The sequence below is a fragment of the Meles meles genome, chromosome 18 (genome assembly GCF_922984935.1).
Source record: "Meles meles chromosome 18, mMelMel3.1 paternal haplotype, whole genome shotgun sequence".
Lineage (NCBI taxonomy): Eukaryota > Metazoa > Chordata > Mammalia > Carnivora > Mustelidae > Meles > Meles meles.
Genome location: NC_060083.1, coordinates 14,997,089 through 15,016,029, shown reverse-complemented (window position 1 = coordinate 15,016,029; position 18,941 = coordinate 14,997,089). Strand labels below are relative to the sequence as shown.

At 46.1% G+C, this 18,941-nt stretch overlaps 1 pseudogene; it reads right to left on the bottom strand.

Moving 5' to 3' along the window:
* Positions 1–18,707: 18,707 nt before the first annotated feature.
* The window catches only part of LOC123930002, a 29,682-nt pseudogene continuing 29,448 nt past the window's right edge, over positions 18,708–18,941 (bottom strand).

The window sequence follows — 18,941 nt, the reverse complement described above, 5'->3', positions numbered from 1 at the left end:
TCTGTGAGCTGCTAAAGGCTGTCCTGAACCTCACTTCTAGTCATTAAAAACTCAACACAATCTCTTCTTTGGGTTATTACTTGAATGGCATTTTTAAAGGTATGATTCACTTTGTGTCACTGCTTTTTATTTTCGAGGAAACCCTGATGACTGACAATTAAAAAAATGAGACTTGGTGTTCCGTGTCATGTATTTTTGTAATGATAGGATCAATTGTAAGTACATCATAAATAAATAAATAATCTTTGTATTTTCCAGAGGGGCAGTGAATTCATGCTTCCTCATAATGTCCTCTGAAAGTTACATGACTGAACAGACCCATGGTTCCAAAAGGCGAGGGGGTGGGGGAAATAAGGATGGGGATGAAGGAGTGCGCCCGGCCGGATGAGCCCTGGTTGATTACAGAAGTACTGAATCACTGTATTATACACCTGAAACTGATGTAATACTGTCTTTCAGTTATATGGGAATTAAAATTTAAAAATAAAAGAAAAACAAAAGTAAGACTTACAGACTCTTGGATGCTTTAGCCTGGTTTTCATCCCAGTAGGTTCCAGGCCAGCAGGTGCCTCAATCTCTTCCCTGGTAGAGTGAGGTCATGCCCATCTAGGCAAAAGAGGAAAATCAGATCAGCCACCACGGCTAAGAGAGAACTGCGACACTACCTTCACAGTGGCCCGTGGGGTACCCAGGGAGAGAACCCACTGCATGAGACTTAGTCCATTATTTATGTGGGTTTTGTAGGTCCATCTCAGGTCTGCCGTTTGAACTAGTTTCACATTTTGACACTGAACATTTAAAGGCAGCTGCTAATCCCCCTTTAAGGCATTCATTTCTTAAAACAAACATTTCTAGTTCATTTTACCATCGGATCATACATCATCATCACCTCGGTGTGTCCAGACCACAATTTCATTGGTGGTTCTCTAAGTGTTGATTTTGGCACCTAGATGCAACAACAGTTACTGAACTCTAAGTTTGGTGGCATTTAGGTCAAGTGGTTGACTTACACCGGCAGTGAGCTAAAAACCCAGAGGTGTCTTACTTAAACTCCCTGCCATGAAGCCAGCCTGCTTCTACTCATGCCCAGTTGGACAGGATGATGTGCAAACCATCTGAAACCAGCAGTGTGCCTCCTTAAAAGTGTTACCCAAACAGAAGAAGGGTTTAATGAATCAGATTTTAAAGGACTTACAACCAAGTGAAAGGAACAAAAGAAACCATTAGTCTACGCATGGGAGAGAAGTACAGTTCTTCTGTAAAGAAGTCATGTATATTTTCATGAGTTCCAGGAAGCCATTCTACCTCTCTCATATCCCAAATAAACCGATCTTCATCAATGTAATTCTAAACATGAAAACTATTAGAAGGTTTTTATATGATAAGATACAACGCAAAACGTATTCTATCTTTTAAAATTAATGTTTGCAATGAATTGACTTTTGGGAATCCATGAAAGTATTTAATTTCTTAGACCAAATAACATGTATGCAAGCTAGGAATTCAAGGTAGAAACTTTATTACAAGTTTCTATTGTCATGTTTAAAATAAAAATTTCATAGATTTTGCTTATCTCACATATGTAAATAAATATAACACTAAATATTAATAATATAAACAGTATAATAATTATATAAAAATAATATATGAAGTATAATAATACAAATATATTAAATATTTAGATATAATTTATTTTTATTTTCTTTTTAATTTTTAAGAAGTTTTATTTATTTATTTGACAGAGAGAGAGAGTGCACAAGCAGACTGAGTAGCAGGCAAAGGGAGAGGGAGAATCAGGTTCCCCACTGAGCTAGAAGCCTGACTCAGCATTCAATCCCAGGACCCTGGGATCATGACCTGAGCTGAAGGCAGACACCTAACCATACAAGCCACTCAGATGCCAAAAAATATTCAGATAAAATTTAAATCAGAGAGCATTACTAATGAAATGGCATTGGATATGATTTTTCTTCATTTCAGTTTAATATTAATAAAAACTCTTCCAGAAATTTTATATGCAAACAAACCTCCAAATCATACACATTAATTTACTTATTGCTTGAAAACCCTTCAGCATAAATAATCTAAGGTTTCTGCTGATGAACTCTTGATGACTATAAAGATGGTTCTAATTGGATAATAAAAGAGAGATACAATGGTACCAAGTAGCATAACTGAAAAGTAGAGGTTTTCTCTTTTTTAAAAGTGCAGTTCAAAAAGGAACCTCCAAAGCCTTGCATTTCTCGGCTTTATAAAATAACTATCCTTGAAAATCAACAACTGTAAACTTTCTCATAAGCTTCTTCTTATAAACAAAGTTTTGATTTCATGGTTTAAAAATAGTGCATTCTTCATTATGGCTAATTTGAAGGACATGGGATGGGGGGAAAAGGAAGGAAGGAAAGGAGGGAAAGAAGAGGGAGGGAAGAGAAGTTGGGAGGGAGAAAGGAAGGAAGGAAGGAAGGAAAAGAGAGAGAGAGAGAAAGAACCAGGAAGAACGAAAGGAGAAACAAAGAGGGAGCAGAAGGTAGGAAGGAAGGAAGGGAGGGGAAAGAAAGAGAAAGAGAGAGAGGAAGGAAGGAAGGAAGGAAGGAAAAGAGAGAGAGAGAGAAAGAACCAGAAAGGAAGGAAGGAGATGCAAAGGGGAGGAGGAAGGTAGGAAGGAAGGAAGGAAAAGAGAGAGAGAGAGAGAGAAAGGAAGGAAGGAAGGAAGGGGGAGGAAAGGAAAGGAGGAAAGAAGGAAGGAAAGAAGGAAGGAAGGAAAAAGAAAACAAGTTCCCATAATTCCCATCCAACAATTCTTAGTAGCATTTGGGTGTTCCTGATTCCATGGATGCGTTGTCCACCAGTACATAGTGGCACTTGTGCGGACATACAGGCGAGTATGGGAACTTGGCAGCGTTTCTCCTCACCCGCTGCTCAGTGCCTGGGGACCAGGGAGGGTGCTCTGCCTTAGGGAAGATCAGTGCCGCTGCCATAACGGTAACATATTCTAGCTGAAAACAAGAAAAGTAAAATTGCTCCAGAAAAAGGTGCTACCTTGGAAAAAAGTTAGAAAGGCGATATACAGATAAGAGAAGATTTTATGTCCTGGGACCGGCTGTCACTTTTAAAGGAGGAAGTAGTATCTTATTAGGGCATCCTGACCATTTCTTAATTAGAAAATCATGCTCTGGAGTTCGTGAGCTTCTGACTAGTTAACCTTTGTTAAATCCTCAGGGCACCATGTACTTGAAGATAATGTTTTGTTTTGTTTACATACGAAAGGCAGATATATCTGAAATAAATATCTGTACTTGCAGATGCCAAACCTAGTTATACAGTGTATGTAAGTGATTTGCAGAGACCTGCTGGAACAAATAAGAAAGTTGAGTAAGGTCACAAGGGTGAAATAAATGAGTATTCGACCCATAAACAATCAGAAAACAAGATATAATTTCATTTATATTAGCATCACACAATGTTACACATTTTAGACTAAATGTAACGGACTAAGTACAAGACCTCTCCCGAAATCAACAGAATATTTTTACACAGAGATGATAGGCGGGTCGGCAAGCCTCAGTACAGATTGATTGTCACTTGTCTACAAATTAATAGGCAGATTCAAGGCAATCACAGTGAAAAACAGCAACAGGTTTGTACAGAAATTGGCAAGTTTATTCCTAAATTTATAAAGAAATTCAAATGACCTAAAATAGTGAAAGCAATTAAAAAAAAAGCAAAAAACAAATGTAGAGAATTTAAATATCCTGATTTGAAGACTTGTGAAGATTCCAGAAATCAGAAAGTTGCGCCCCGACTTACAGAAAGATGCAGATCGGGGCACCTGGGTGGCTCAGTGGGTTAAGCCGCTGCCTTCGGCTCAGGTCATGATCTCAGGGTCCTGGGATCGAGTCCCACATCGGGCTATCTGCTCAGCGGGGAGCCTGCTTCCCTCTCTCTCTCTCTGCCTGCCTCTCTGTCTACTTGTGATCTCTCTCTGTCAAATAAATAAATAAAATCTTTAAAAAAAAAAGAAAGACGCAGATCAATGAAACAGATTACTGATTGAAGAAATAAATTCACAGCATAGGGTAATTTTCATCAAGGAAAGAAAAGTCTTTTCAAAAAAATGGTGGGAGTTCAAATCAAGGCAAAATTGTTTCTAGACTAAAATATAAACGGTAGCTCTATTTTCAACTTTCTGAGGAACCTCCATATGGTTTTCCAGAGCGGCTGTTCCAACTTGCATTCCCGCCGACAGTGGAGGAGGACTCCCCTTTCTCCCCATCCTCTCCGACATCTGTCCTTTCCTGACTGGCTCATTGTAGCCCTTCTTACTGGTGTGAGGTGGTCATCTCATTGTGGTTTTGATTTGTATTTCCCTGATCCTGAGTGATGTGTAGTATTTTTCTTTTCATACGTCTGTTGGCCATCTGGATGTCATATTGGGCAAAATGTTTGTTCCTGTCTTCTGCCCATTTTTTGATTGGATTATTTGTTCTTTGGGTGTTGAGTTTGACATGTTCTTTATAAATTTTGGATACGAGCACTTTATCTGATTTTTCACTTGCACATACCTTCTCCCATTCTGTCCCAGCGGTTTCCTTTGTTGTGCAAAAGCTTTTTTATCTGGATGAAGTCCCAGTGGTTCAGGTTTGCCTTTCCTTCCCTGCCATTGGAGACGTGTCTAGCAAGAAGTTGCTGCAGCCGAGGTCACCGAGGTTCCTGCCTGTGTTCTGCTCCAGGATTTGGATGGATTCCTGTCTCCCATTTAGGGCTTTCATCCATTTTGAGTCATTTTTGTGTCTGCTGAAAGGAAATGGTCCAGTTTCATTCTTCTGCATGTGGCTGTCCAATTTTTCCAATACCATTTGTCAGAGAGACTATCTTTCTTTCCATTGGATAATCTTTCCTGCTTTGTTGAAGATTAGTTGACCTATTATTATTATAATTATTATTTAATATTTTACTTATGTATTAGAGAGAGAGAACATGAGTGGTGGGAAGGAGAAGCAGACTTCCCGCTGAGCAGGGAGCCCAACTCGGGACTCAGTCCCAGGACCCTGGGATCATGACCTGAGTAGGAGGCTGATGCTTAACAGACCGGGCCACCCAGGTGCCCCACTGTTACATTTTTTGAATAGTTTCTCTATCCACAAAGGGTGTCCAATGGACTGAGGACCACAAAGGAAGGATGGGTTTTTGTCCACGGATATTTCTGAATCGTACTCATGAGACTGGCAGCGCTCACACTGGTTGAGAAGAGTCCAGGCAGCGTGCCCCTGGTGAAATTTTCAGCTCCACTCTGGTGCTCAGAACCAGCCCAGTGTGGGCCGGGAGGTGCCTGGGAGAGCCCATCCTTCACCTGATGGATATCCCTGGCCCAGAGTCCCGTGGACAAATTTTCCAAGGCTCTGTCTGTGGCTGAGGTTGTATCTTTATGGCTGGTGCAGGCTGGCGAGCTCATCAAGACACATGAGCAGTTAATGGATGAATATACAGATGATTCTGGCTTTGTTATCTTGTGAAATCCATGTCAGTTTGCATTTAGCGTTATAAACTATACTTCTTTGGCTGGTTTTAAAATTTTGTATCTATTACCTGAAAATTGCTCTCTTTTTTTCAAACACTTAAGACTTTTAGGAGAATATAACTATGTTATGGTGTATCTTGATTTTACACAGTAATCTTCCATTAAAAATATTTGAAAATGATAGAATAGTAATTAGTGATGCCTGCACTGTGCCTAAATTTCATCTAATTCCTCTCCAAAACTAAAACAATGTCTTTGCTCCTAAGAGTGGAATGAGGCTTCAGATGTCATCAAAGAAACATACGTGTTGTTTTTAAATTTTTAGGTTAATTTTACTATGGCAGGTTACTCCTTTCTGTTAAAGAGAGTATCTGAAGTTTTGGGTACTTATTTTTTCCCCAACATATAAGGCCAGTATACAACAAACAAACAAACAAACAAACACCACACACACACACACACACACACACACACACACACACACACACACTAAAATAAAATCCCCAGATCTTGGAACTGATAGAGATCTTGGAGAAAGTACCAGTGACCCAACACTCTGCACACAGACCCAGGCTGAGTTCTTCACAAGGGATTGAGTTCCCTGAGCTATGAATTCCATCCACGTTCACATGGAATATAGAGGAGACAGAACAGGAGGAGGAGGCAGGCTTTGAGGATAAACAGAGAATCCAATGGTAAACAGAGAATCCATTCTCTCTCAGTTGTGTGTGCGTGATATGAATGCCAATGATTGTTCTCCCGAGTTACAGAATATTCACTTGTCTGGAAAGGAGAGTCTGAGATAACTCGAGGAGTTATCTTGATGCCAAAATAAAATAGCAATGAGAAAAGAACACGATAGGTTCAAGGCCTTTGGGAAATGATTGTGTTCATCAGATTTCATCTTCTCACAGCCTGACACCTGTCTTTTCCTTCTAACGAATTCATCAGCTGAGAGAAGCTGTCTTGCAGGACACGCAAGTCATCCAGCAAGTAAGGATGAGGATCTAGCATTTTCCACATGCAAGTGTTTCAGATTCAAAGTAGCTTTCGGTCTCTTGTACTGAGTGAGCAGATGGCTTGTCTTGATGACGTGCAAAAGTAAAAAGGATACAGTGGGTGCTGAAGTGCTGAGCTGCAGTCCTTTTCTAGCATTTCCAGATCCCTTGAGATCCTTGGGAGTATTTCCAGACATTATCAGCCTCTTCAAGCTCTTTTACGTTCAAGATGGCATTTTTTTAAGTAATCTCTATGCCCAATGTGGGGCTTGAACTCATGACCCCCAGATCAAGAGGCACATGCTATACCCACTGAGCCAGCCAGGCACCCCTCAAGATGGCATTCTAGAATAACAGTGCTTTTAAATACTAAAATCTGTTTTGTCAACCCCACATTGTCCTTCATGCCTCTGTGCATTTATTTTTCATCACACAATTTTCCAAGTTGAGATCAAATTCTCAGGGCTTTCACAGAAGACCTTTGACAACAGAAGGGCCTTGCCAGAGTTTGTGGGGCCCACACAAAGCAGATCATAGTCTGGTCATGCAGGTGGTGGTCCCTTGCTCAAAGTGCTCTAAAACACTGATAATCCCTGTACAGAAACACTCAGTTATCTGGAGATCAGACACCTGGCAGTCTAAAGCATTGGGAGCAGCTCACAGTAAGGAAAAGGAGCATCTCTGGCTCCCAGTGAGTCAATCGTTTTTATCATAAAATTTTTATTATTTAATACTTTGTTAATGTATTACTTTATTATGTTTTAATGTAGTTTATCACTTATGTTATCATAATTCTTATAAATATGTATAATTACATACATACTATAAGCATGTTATATCGATTATATAATTTCATACATATTAATGTTTATACACTGAATGATATGTAGGTGATTATAATTATTATTGATCATTATTGTAATTATTATGTATAGTACTAATCATAGTTGTTATGGAATATAGTTTCTCTATCCATAGAAGGTGTTCAGTTGTCTGAAGACAGCTTAGGAGAGGGATTCCAGTCTACAGAACATTCTAAATCTGCCAAGAAACCAGGCAGGGCTGGACCCACAAGCTCTGCAGAGGCCCTCCTGGAAAGCCAAGCCACATCTCTGCAGCGATCGGCCCCAGATAGCTTTTCTTGTTCTTGCTCCCAACTTAGCACACACACCCCCGGACTTGAGACCACGAGGGAAACAGATATGCTCCTCGAATATGGTCTATGACATAGAACAGCCCTGTTCTGTCAGCTCCCGTCCTGCTCCCCCACCCCAACAACCTGTCATCAGACCTTTCCCTTTCACCACCCAGAAGCTTTCCTGCTCCTCTGCCTGCCTTTGACTTGATTCTCTGCCAAATGCAGGGGATGGAGATGCCCCCCAACTCACTGTCCTGCTGTCAGTAAGTAGTTCCCGTTCTGTCGTGGGTGATGTTTCTTTATCTCAGGATTCTCTCTCCCTCTCCCTTACCCTCTGTACCTTCCTCTATTCAAGAGCTCACACACGCAGTCTCTCTCAAATAAATAAATCCAGGACCCCTGGGTGGCTCAGTCAGGTAAGCATGTGCCTTCGGCTCAGGTCATGATCGTGGGGTCCCAGGATCAGACAGAGTTCCACATCGGGTCCCCTGCTTAGCAGGAGAGTCTGCTTCTCCCTCTCCCTCTGCCTGCTGCTCCCGCTGCATATGCTCTCTCTCCCTCTCTTAAATAAATACATAAATAAAATGGTTAAGAAAAATAAAAATTCACATGAAAATTCCAAGTTGTATTGTGGTTCTAAATCAGGACCCTAGGTCAGAAAGTAGCCAACTGAAAATAGTTATTGGCACGTATTGTGACTTAGGAGAGAACAGTTCTCCCTGTGGAGGCCAACCCAGACAGAGCCATGCATGCCTCCTGGAGCCCCTGCTTCAAACAGCCATGAAAACAGAGTAGTGGGCCCTGCAAGCAGCCCGTCAGAGAATCAACCGAGTGCCCTCGGGAAGATGCAGCGCAGGTATAGACATGACACAACAGGTGGACAACTATCTGCAAAACAGCAAGATGTCACAGCTGCATTAGAATTGTATTATCCCAAAGAACTGTTTAGAAGCCAGTGTTATCCAATAATACAGCCTGTAAGTGCGCAAATGCAGAGACCGTGAATGTGGCTAAGAATCCGGAGTCTGTTAGGGGTTCCGATGAAAGAAAGACTTTTGTGGATTCAGGAACGTCTGCCCTCCAGCAAAAACAAGGCGAAAGTTTGATTTGTCATGGTATTATGAGGAGGCTGTGTCTGAAAAATCCTAACAACAACAACAATAATGCTGCCTCCTTCTGCAAGGGTCTGGTAAGTGTGGGATGGAGCACTGTCTTTCCGTGAAGGAGACAGGAAGCAAGTGTGAGAAAAGGTACATGGGTCTCACCCAGGCATCGTGGCAAAGCTATCTCTTGAGATGCCATCCACTTCATGTTGGGAAATCTGAACTTCTAGGTCACTGCATGGTGTGCAGGTCCCAGAGAATCTGGAGATTTCCTCAAATGTGCCACGTGAATCCAAGAGCCTCTTCCCTGGAGTTTGGCAGCACAGGGTTGGTTAGCAAGACCTGATATGGGCCTTTCCAAAGAGCTTGAAGAGATTTTTTTCTGGAGCTCTTTTCCAGTAGACAAGATCTCCAGGTTGCAAGATGGGATGCTTAAGGTCATCCCCTTAAATGCACTGGGAAACCACTCCTCTCCCAAAACATGGTTATTTTTAACATGAACACTTAAGCCTTTAAATATTGATTTCCATTCATTTTATTTACAAATTCCCTTTATTAATTTTCATAGCCTGAAATTCACATTGCCTGTGTGGACTGAGAAATCTAAGCCAAAATGTGAGTTTACTACATCTACTCCCATTGGAGGTACCGAGAGGAATATGTATACTCTACAGGAATATGCTTTAAAGCCAGGCATTAATATATTCCTATTGAAAAACTTTTGAGGAAATAATCAGAACCCATACAACAGTGCAGAATGTGAACCAAAGAAGAAAGTGGGGAAGGAGGAGGGGACTGGGGGCAGGGAGGGGAGGGACAACAGTGCAGAATGTGAACCAAAGAAGAAGGTGGGGGAGGAGGAGGGCACTGGGGGCAGGGAGGGGAGGGGAGGGGAGGGGTGGGAGAAGGAGAAGAAAAGCTTGCAAAGACCACATACTGCAAATGACAAACTCTGTATATTTTCAAAAGAATGTATTGACATCAAGATGAAAGATTACCAAAAATGTCCAGACATTTTTAAGGAACCCAGGCAAAACTTCCAGAATTGACTAATGAAATAACTAAAATTACAAACTCAGCTAGAGGGCTAAGCAGATACAGAGGAATTAATTAACTAGGAGCCAGATTTGAAGGTACTCTCAACAATGCCACAAGGATTAGAACATGGAAAATGTGGAGAAAACTCTCCATGAAATTTCAAAGTGCTTAAAAGGTCCTCAAATGCACTTGCACAGCCTCCTAGATGGGAATCTCTCTTTTCTTCCTCTGTGACCTCATTTGGTATCATTTCCCCGTGACCCAGAAGCTTCATTCACTCTTGTGGAATATGCTGTGATGGTTCATTTTTTGTGTTGGCTTCGCTGGGCCACAAGGTACCGAATTGGATGAAACTTTGCTCTGGTCCTATGAGAGTGTTTCTGGATGAGACTAACACTTGAATCGGTTACTCAGTAAAACAGATTGCCACCCCAATGCTGCTGGGCCTCATCCAACTGGTTGAGCCAGAACAAAAAGGCTGAGTAAGGGAGACTCCCCTCTTTCTAACCCTCTGACTTTGAGCTGGGACATTTGTCTTCTCCTGCCTGGGTCATAACCGTGTGAGCCAGTTTCTAATAAATCCCTCTCTAGAGAGAGATTACATGGAGATGTAGGTATAAACAGTCAGTTGTTTCTCTGGAGAATGCCAACTAATACACATTCAATTCCTCCTCCTGACTTAGTTCCATTGATTTAACTCCTTCCTTTCTTTAGGAAATGAGGATCCCGGTTAGATGCCCTTTCTGACCTAAACAAATTTAGACCACACAGATCCGCAGGTCCCGCCCCAGTGAATGGAAACACCACTCTGTTGTCCAGATCGTGGATCTACATTGTCACAGCTCTGTCCTAGGGAGGCTTCGGGTAGTTTGCTATGTTCCCCCAGGGCCACGAGAAGCCCTTATTATTGCCAAGTGGGCTGCTAAGAGGCCACATCCTGGGAGAAATAGAGCAGAACAACAAGTGGATGAACAAAAGAGCAGACCACTTGCAAATGAAAAATGAAATGAAATGAAAAACTGAAAGAAAAATGAAATGAAAAAATGCTTTTCAACCAATTCTCATTTAAATTAGGAAATCTGGGTTGCAATTCACATAAAATCAACAATTTAATATGGCAGATGGGTGTTTTGAAATTTTTCTTAGGAAGACAGGAGACCTGCACCAGGGAGTGTTAAAATCCCTTTTAACTGATGATTAAACAAAAAATTCAAATGATTTATTTGACCAAGAAACAGTGGATCTCAATCTAAACAAATCTCAAGGAAAAAAAAAAAAAAAAAGGACTGATAGAATGAGAGTGCAGATTTAGACATTAACTAAAATTGAGTAGAGAATATATGATGGATACAGAAATATCACTGAAACCCAGCGACTTGCCACATTCCTCATGTCTAAATGTCCAGTCAAGTACTTCTACTTATACTCAAGTCCCAGGCCATGCTGTGCTATGTGATACATCCCAGACCCATATTACCAGTCATCATGGCGGTAATTTCACTGTGGATATTAAACAGCTTCAAGATACTATTCAGGGCATTCCTCAGTATTCTTACAATCAGTTCCAAGAGTGAGTTCCGCGTAAAGGATTAATGATATTCTGTCTGAGGTAAACCCCTTTGCTTGGATCAAAACACTGGTCTTGGCATTATAGGTAGAATGATGACACTTTTTATTGCTATAATCATTTTATGCTTAGTCCTCAGATGCTCACGGAAATCTTTCTGATGACTAACGGTACGACAACTTGCAAACGGATTTTGCTGCTTCTGCATTAACAAAAAGGAGGAAATGTAACCGTCCCTCAGAATGATAGACTGCTTAAAATATCACCAAGTGGTGATATTAATAAATAATAATAATATTAATATAATATTAATATTATATTATTATAATTATTATAATAAATATATTTATTTATATTATAAATAAAATTATAATAAATAATAAATAATAAATAAATAATATTTTAATAATAATAACAATTAAATTTATTAAAATAATAATATTTTAATAAATAAATGAGAAATGGTACTGGTCACGCAGCATGCTTGAGGATGACCTTGAGAAAACCTGTACTAGCAGCAGGCCTCCGGTGGAGAGGAGGATTCACGTTCTTGAAGCCCAGCAGCTGGGGATGCCCTGGTCGCTCAGGGTGGAACATTGCCTGTTTCCCTTTTCCATTATCTCCCCGGCCTCATTAAAGCCTTCTGTTAGAATAATCCCTTTCTGTGCTCTTGCTCAACTATAAATTCCATGCTGCTGGGCCAGGCACACCCTACTCTGTTTACCTACAAGACTATGATCAACATAGGACTCCCATTCCTTCTGGTGGGCCTACAAGACCCATGACTAATGTATAACCTCCTCCTTTGTTGGTTGTTATCTTGTATCTAATAAATACAGGACTGAGGAGTTTTTTGGGGTGACAGTCCTTTCAGCTGTTTCCTGCTCCCTCTTCAGGTGACTTGTTTGCACCTCATTCTTCTCCTGAGTGCCATCAGGAAGCAGCTCCCCAAATCCCGGCAGAGGGAAGAGATGCACTGAGGGAGGCCTGGGGCTTGTGTGAAGTGGGATGTCACTCAGCACTCAGGGAGCTGTCACACCCTCACGGCAAAGCTGTTCTCCTTTGCCCTGAGCCACAATCTTCGATGCCAGACCCATACTCTAGGCCAGGAGTGTCTTTACATTGCCCTAGGGCTGTGAAGCAAAAAGATTCCGTGGGGTCCCCAGTGGGAGAGAAGTGGCGCTTCCAATAGGGAAGGGTGAGTCTCCCCCACTTGCCCTCCCCAGGCCAGTGTTCTCCCAGGCCCATCCCTGAAACTGAAAACCTACTCCCACTTTTCAAGGGTCCGTCCGTCTAGCCCTACCCGCTCTGCTGGGCCACGGGAACCTGGAAACGATGGTGTCTGGCTTCCCATGCCAGCACCCACTCTACTCCCAACTTTTGCACACTTGACCCACAGAAGAGACTCAGGAGAGCTATGCAGAGAAACTAGAACAAGGCTTTAATGAATGAATGAACACTACCTAAAAGTTCTGGGAAGAACATGGGGAGAAGGGAGGGGAAACCTGTGGCAGCAGCAACAGTCCCGGGAGCTGTGCGGGTCTTGAGGCCAAAGGGACACGGATCTCCGTGTACTGTCCCAAGGCCGATGGCTCCTGGGATCACACATGAGGCCTCAAGCCCTCATGTTCTTTCAAAATGGTGGGTCAGGGATTGGGAAGTTTCCCCAATGCTGGCTGGCTGGCTGGGAGCCTGGTTTTGCTCCAGGACCCGCTGGATTTGTCTCCTGTTCCACCCTATTCTTTACCGGTGTCACCTGGAAGTGACACCGGCTACTTCTCCAGGAAGCTACTGGCTCAGCCGAACCTCCGCCTCTTGGGCCCCAAGGGAGTGGGCTGTGATGTGGAGGAAGATGGTTTGTTGCATGGTGCAGCTCGTTTGCGTCTCATCAAGCGCTGGGCAGGGGATGAGCTTGTCTTGGTGGCAAGGCTGCTCTGGGCCGTGCTGACCAGCGAGGTGGGTCCACTAGGAAGAGAGACCGGGATGCCCCCGCTCCCGCAGGCGGCCTTGCTGGCAGTGCTGTGGCCATCTGAGCTGGATGTCTGCTTGGTCAGGTGCCTGGGGATGTGACTGGAGGGAGGGGCACTCGGGGCTCCCGACACAGGGTGGTTCATCGTGCTGGCTCCCGCGGTCCCTGACAGGGTGTTCAGGCCCAGGCTTGCCCTGGAGCTCTGCGGGCTGCTTGGGGCGCTGCTCGTTCCTGCTGTGATGCTGAGAGCCCCAAAGCTGGAGCACAGATCTGCAATATCAGCTCTTCTCCCCAAACCTGGGGGTGCTGCCGAAAGCCCCACCCTGATGGGTACTGCCATTCTGCTGCCAGCTGGGGGGCGGGGCTGCTGGCTGTTGGGCCCAGCATGGGACACAACGCCGGGTACCTGGGGGGCAGCTGCCAAGCCAGGGGCAGCGGCCGCTCCAGGGGCGAGTACAGCACGGGTGGTAGTTGAAACTGGCTGGGCACAGGCACGGGTGCCCTGGGAGGCAGATGCAGGTAAGGGAACCACATAACCCACCTGGGTGCCGCTGCCCAAGGATAGCTGGGCTAGAGCTGTGCTCAGGGCCTGGACTGGGTCTGGAACCTGAGCTGCCGGCCGTCCATGCTGGGGAGAGCTGTGAAGGGTGCTGGCTCCGGGCCACTGCCCACCCACAGCCCCGAATGCGGTCTGGGCAGTGGATCCCGGGTTGCCACTACCCCCGGGCAGTGCAGGCAGCCCTATGGGGACTGTGACTGAGGCCATGCTGTCCCTGGATGGCATCAAGGGGGCCTGGGTAGATGCACAGTTGCTCCCACTGCAGCCAGGGTGAGACCGCAAGAGGACAGGCTGCGAAGGTGGGGAGCTGTCCACGGGGGTGACCTGGGTGTCAGAGGCTGGCAGGGGAGCAGCCACTGCAGCAGACAGGGACAAGGCACTGGATGTCCAAGTTGGGCCAGAGCTGCAGGTGTCCTCTGTGTCCCCTCGAAGAGCATCTTGGATGCGCTGGAGAGCAGCTCTCTTTTCCCGGTCCAGGTCCTCAGCAGTCACTTGAAACCCCAGCTCAGGGGGTGACGGCAGCCTCAGAGGCTCCCCTCGCCTGTGTGGCAGCAGACGAACCTTGCGTTTTCGGGCTCTGGAACAGTCAGCTGGGGATGAGCTGTTCATCTGCGTTGCCTTCTGCCTGGTGGTGGTATCGGCATCCTTTTCCAGCTGGTTCTTCTTCTGGCAAAGTGCAGGCACTCCGGCAGGACACACGGGGCCCTCTTGGCTGACTTTTCTGGGGGACCTCGGGGGCTGCGAGGCCTGACTTGTGGCCAGACCCCTCCTCCTCTGCCCCAGGTGGAAGCCCCTGGTGGAACTGTAGGAACTCGTGATGGCATTTCGAGTGGGGCAGGAGCTCCTATGGGAGCTGGGGGACTTCTTTTTGCATGGGTCTTCTGAGCTCTCTTCCCGGGGGAGGGCTCTCAGCAGAGGCCCAGGCCTGGGCACAAAGGAAGAGAGGCCTCCGTGGACCCCTACGGGCCTAAATGCCCCCTGTGGGGCCCCAGATACTTCAGGGTCCCTTCTGTGAGTCTCTCGGTGGACCATCCCTTTGCCGCTCTCTTTGGGGTCTCTACACACGCTCTCCCCTGTGGAGACATTGTGGACATTCCTGGGTGCTGAGGGCAACAGCCCGGTGATGACCTGCTTCTGCACCACACAGGGGGTGACCGTGTCCACGATGGACTCGCAGCACCGGCGGCAGGACACTTGTGATCCAGCAGGTGACAGCCTCGCCATCAGCCGGCAGCCCCACCTCTAGAAGGAGGCGGGGAGCCCCAGAAGAAAGCGCAGGATCTCCAGGATCATGGAGTACTTTATGCAAGCTGCAAGCACTGAGCATAGTTGCCAACTCGCGGGGTACTTGGAGGACCGCCTGCAAGTGGACGCCGGGGCGTGGACTGCCGGGCGAGCCCTGGGCGCCAAGAGTAGTCTGCGGCCACAGTGAGCGGGATTGGGGTGGACCAGCCCTCCTGGCAGGTGCAGACCCCACAGAGACCGGGGCTGTGGAGAGGGGCACGGCCTGCTCAAGGAGGTGCCCATAGAGCAGTCAGGTAAGGCCACATGCTGAGGATACCAAACTAGGCTCGCAGCACTCTCCTTCAGCTGCCAAGTCTCGGCAGAAGGCCTAGAGCACAATGCAGGGCCTGTTGCCAGGACACAGCTTTGGAACCTGGAACCTGAGGAATGAGCGCACGTGCAGGAACCCATGTGCATGCACACAGCTTCTGTTGGGCTTCCGCCCAGTGCATGAATCAGGCCTGCAGAGGTTCCTTGTAGGGGTCGACTCCCTTGTTCCCAACCCTCAGGGGGTTCACAGATCTCTCAGGCTTGAAGGCTGAACTGAGGAAGAGGAATGGGAATGCAGTGGGTGCCAGCCATCTCCCCTGGCTGGGCCCCAAGCCCTCAGGGACAGGAGCTGGTCCCACAGCCGTGCCCCTGTGGACCCGTCAGGCGGGCATTGCAGGGCTACATGCATCCTCTCTTCCCTCGGCAAGTGCCCGCATTTTCTTCTTCTCTGGGTGTCAGGCCCTTTGGTTCTGGGTAACATCCCGGACAGTGGACTCACAGTGTTGTGCGACTCTGGCCTCTAGGAGATGCTCTAAAGACCTTTAGGGTTCTTTCCCCATTTTGATTAATCAAGCAACAGAGTGAAGGTCCAAGTGGGCTTTCCATCTTGCCTTTTGTCCACCATTCTTGTTCCAGTGCCCATGGCCTGCCCTTGCCATGCTCTTCATATACACTTTACACACCCACGTCTGGGGTTACAGCTACAGCTGAGTCTCTCCTCTATTCTCCCTAAGATCCCATGGACTGTTTTCCATTCACAGAACTTTTCTTTCCATTCACAGAACTTTTATTTATTTATTTATTTATTTATTTATTTGACAGAGAGAGATCACAAGTAGGCAGAGAGGCAGGCAGAGAGAGTGAGAGGGAAGCAGGCTCCCCGCCGAGCAGAGAACCCGATGCGGGACTCGATCCCAGGACCCCGAGACCATGACCTGAGCCGAAGGCAGCGGCCCAAACCACTGAGCCACCCAGGTGCCCCATTCACAGAACTTTTCTTACTTTCTGACAGCACCAGCACCCACGGTGGAGTCTCCTTGGACAATCCCCACAAGCACAAACTGAAATCCAAAGGGCAATTGTTTCTGGTAACACCCTCTCACAGAGACCCCAGGGTCGGTCCCCTGGCGCATGTGGGTCCACATGGCAACCGGTGGTAAGCCCCCCGGTCAGCTACAGCTGTGATCCTGGTGGTCTCTGCGCTTTTCTCTCTTGCTGCTGCTGCCACTCAGAACCGAATTCTCACCACTGCCTGTGGCAACTGCAAGAACTGCCAAGTTCTTGATGTCTGTCCATCCCTATCCCACTCAGAGGCACATTAAGAAGGAGGGAGTCTTCCCTGTTCCGTAGTTGGGGACACTGAGACACACAGAGGATTCACCGCCTGTCCCCGGTCACCCAGCTGATAGGCTGCTGCCAACCTGAGTCCATGCTGAGAACTGCGTCCTAGAGGCTTGCAGGCCTAGCTATAACTCAGGCCCTGACCTTCCCTCATCCGTATAGGTATGAGAGCTTGCTGGAGAAGGGTGGTAAGGGGGAGAAGGTGCTGAGCAGTCCCCACACTGGGACTGGGGCCTGAGCGGGGCCCGTTCCCTGTACCCTGGCCCTGACCCCAACAGCTACATTTGCAGTGTGGCCCATAGGCCAGGTGGACCCCCATCCCCCACAGGGCCGCCTTTTGCCACTCTCCCAGGAAGTACAGCTGGAGCTTTAAGGATGCTGGCCTGAGCATGCAAGAAAGGTGCCTGGGGGCTGAGAGACGACGCTGACTGTCCTGGACGCAGTGGCAGGTGGTTGGGAAAGATGGGGCAGCAAGCAGACAGAGAAGCAGAGAAGGGACAGCACTGCAGGAGGAGGTGGGAGGGGAGAGGAACAGAGGGGACTGACAACACACACACACACGCACACACATACACTCACATGCACATGCACACACAGAGACACAGGGCAGGTAGGAAAGAGGGGAGGAGCAGCGACCCAGGGATACAGTAAGGCCATCTAGATCTTGCCCTTCCTCCTGGCTGCACGTCAGGTCCCTAGTGGGCAGCTCACCCCCGCTGTGTCCTAGTCAGTCTCTTCCTCATCTGCATAGCAGTTTGGTGGGACCATGTTCCTGCTTGCACGAGTGGGTGGCATCTACTGTCCCCTGTGTCCAGGGCTGGCTTAGTACCAGAGCTTTCATCTGCTCAGGGCCCAACCCACACCACGGGCACACAGAGAAACTTTAACCAGAGACTGCTCCCGAGGCCACAGACATGCTGCTGGGGGCTCAGGAGGCTGAAAACTTGGCCTGGGAAGAGAATTTCTTTCCCTGGGGGTTTTCTGCTGAAAACGATTCCCCCCAGGCCAGGAGCCAGCTGTTTTCTTGGATAGTCTGTGGCCATGGAGCAGCAAGAAGACCCCCTACCCCATGTGGGAAGCCTGGGAGGTGGGTTTCTGAAATCCTGAACTGTAATCCCATCGGTAATAGTCCAACAGTTTGCTTTGACCAAAGATCCTCTGTATTTGAACATGCTTTCCAATTGTTCAGTAATGGGAGTCCCAACATAACACGGCTCACATATTTTTATATGTGGGTATAGATTTTTATCTATCCATAGAGAAAAATGATGAAATCCTTGTTTTTGGAGGTACTTTCTCATACCTGAATTCATCTCTACACCCAGGGTGGGACTCAAACTCACAACCCTGAGACCAAGCATCACACACTCCACCTAATGAGCCATCTGGGCAGCTCATCATTTTAGAAGTTATTTCTAAAATTCTGCCTTAAAATTTTTTAAAGATTTTATTTACTTATTTGTCAGAGAGAGATGGAGAGCACAAGCAGGGTAGAGGGACCGAGGCAGAGGGAGGAGCAGACTCCCCTTTAAGCAGCGAGCCCAATGCGGGACTCCATTCCAGGACGCCGGCCTCATGACTTGAGAAGGCAGATGCTTAACACACTGAACCAGTCGGGTGTCCTGAAAATTCTGCTTTCAAATGTAACCTGGGCAATTATCAATTTATTTATTTTATTAGTAGTTTTATTATGAAGATGATTATTAATTTTTAATATTTTATTTGTAAATTTTTTTTATTTTATTAATTTTATTTTTAAATTTATTTTATCATTTATTTTTATTTATTTATTTAAGATTTTTGCAATTTATTTGACACAGAGAGAGAGAGGTCACAAGTAGGCAAAGAGGCAGGCAGAGAGCGATGGCAGAGGATTAACCCCCTGAGCCACCCAGGTGCCCTGGATTCATTAACAAGATACCTTATAATAAAAGGTCACCTTTTAGAGTGCAGTCTGGAGGACAGTTTGATTTTTCGGTGGGGGAGCTGTTGGGGTCTTGGAAAATGACAGTGTCCTTAAGGAGCTCAGTCTGAAGTTGCTGTACCATTTAACAATGGACAGGGTCTGATCGTAGAACTTAATGTTACCTCTATTATCACCTGTGACAATATAGCTGAAATGGAGAAAAACATCTGTTTGGGAACTAACCGTAGTA